The following is a 2,064-nucleotide window of genomic DNA, read 5'->3' on the forward strand; positions in this document are numbered from 1 at the left end:
ATAAACTTGTTAGCCTCCGGAACCGACCGGATCCATGTCTTCTCGCCGCTGGGGCGGGTGATACGGAGATTGGCTGGATACAGGAGAGCCGGTTTGAACCCGCGTCTGTAAAGTTCCGACATAGAGTTTTTATACTCGGCTCGTTGCTTCAGTACATCGGGGCTGTAGTCTTCGTAGAGTAGAATCTTGTGCTCCTTGTAGAACAGATCACCTCGTCTGCGAGCTTCCCGGATGAGCAGGTCTTTCACCTGGAAGAGATGGAGGCGTATGATGACGGTCCGCGGCTTATCTCCTGCGGCAGGCTTGGGAGTGAGGCTCCGGTGGGCCCGGTAGAGCTCAGGGGGTGAAGAGAGGACTTCGGAGCCAAAGACATCCACAAGTAGTTGGGAAAAGAACGTGGTTGGTCGAGGTCCCTCCAGCGACTCAGGTAGGCCAATAATCCTGACGTTTTGGCGCCTGCTGCGTCCCTCCAGGTCGGCTAGCTTCGTTCTGAGCGACATATTGTCTTGTCGGAGGGCTGCGGTGGCTTCCTCTAACTGCTGGAGACGATCAACCACCTCATTAGCGTTGTCTTCCAAAGAGCTGATCCGCTGCCCATGGTCCGCAACCGTCGAGTTTAATCCGTCCAGTGTGGTTGTCAGAGCTTCAAAAGACGACTTAAAGTCTGCCGATATTGCTTTCCTGTGCTCTTCTAACAAAGAGCTAAGTTCTGCTAGCGTAATGCCAGCCGACGGAGAAGAGGCATCTTTATCTTGCTTGCTCTTTGTTTTAGACATAGTCGAAGCATCAAAAATAGTCGGTATAATTACACTAGCTTTTTGCAAACTACTTTTTAGAAAAGGAGAGGTTTTAAGGGTAAACTGAAAGTTAAGTCGTGGGAGCCACATCTACTCCGCACGCCTCATACCGGAAGTCGCCGAACCACAGGATGATTGAAGCAGAACTCAGACATTAAAGGAACAAACATCCCTAGAAAATGGAAGGTTTCTGTGGAGGTCTGAACCTTTGCATCAGTCATGGAGAACAGATAGAGAGACCAGAGGGAACGCCCAGTCCATCCAGTCCACTGGGTGGACTGGTTGCAAAGACTGGTTAGATATCAGACAATGTGTCAGTCTGCTGCTAAGAACAGTTAGAACATTCTGAGACTCACCTGACTTGAATCTGTCTCTGAAATGATATAAAAGACCTGCAGAGACTGCAATCAGAACCAGGACAACCAGGAGAACCAAGAGAACTGTGGCCCAGGTAGGAAATGGTTCTGCAGAAAAACAGAGAAACTTGACCTTATTCTGACCTTTGACCTTCATCAGAAGCTCTGACCTCTGACCTGATGCCATTCACTGACCTTTTTTGAGTAGAACCACTTTCCATCTCAGGATGTCCTGGTCTCTGTGGACGGTGCAGATGTAGGTCCCATTGTCTCTGACTGTGGGTTCCCTCAGGGTCAGACTCAGAAGGTCTTCCTTTATCTCTGTCCGTCCGCTGTAACGGTTGACCTCATTATTTTGGTCACTGCTTGTGTTTGAATGCACATAAACCATCATAAATTCAGGTTCTGACAGAGTCCAGGTCACTGATGTTATCTTCTTCAGGTCAGATACTGGTCCACAGGGCAGGACGACAGATTCCTCTCCTTCATTCACCTCCACCACCTTCTGATCATCTGAGAGGAAACAGAGAAGCAGAAACAGTGATGCTCATTGGATCAATATGGAGACTTTATCAGAGATTAGTGGAGCAGCAGCAGGAGAATCTGTGGAAGGATGTTTGCTTTGTTAAATAGGTGGAAAAAGGAGGTTTGAACCCTTTAGGATCCTGTGGGATCTGACCAAACTAACTCCTGTTTCCATCTATTCTGATTTAAAGACCTAGAATGAAATACCTGGATAGAGAAGTTATAGAGCCTCACAGCCATGAGCTGAATATGAAGACAGACTGTGATAAAACTGATAAAACCATTCAGGACGCTGCCAAAGGAGGATCTATAGGATAACCAGGGACCCACTGCAGGTACAACATAGAAAAACCCTTTTCTCAATGACTAACTCTGTTTTTGGTCTG

Source organism: Cyprinodon variegatus, unplaced genomic scaffold (assembly GCF_000732505.1).
Source record: "Cyprinodon variegatus isolate N-32 unplaced genomic scaffold, C_variegatus-1.0 Scaffold2300, whole genome shotgun sequence".
In the NCBI taxonomy this organism is placed as follows: Eukaryota; Metazoa; Chordata; class Actinopteri; order Cyprinodontiformes; family Cyprinodontidae; genus Cyprinodon; species Cyprinodon variegatus.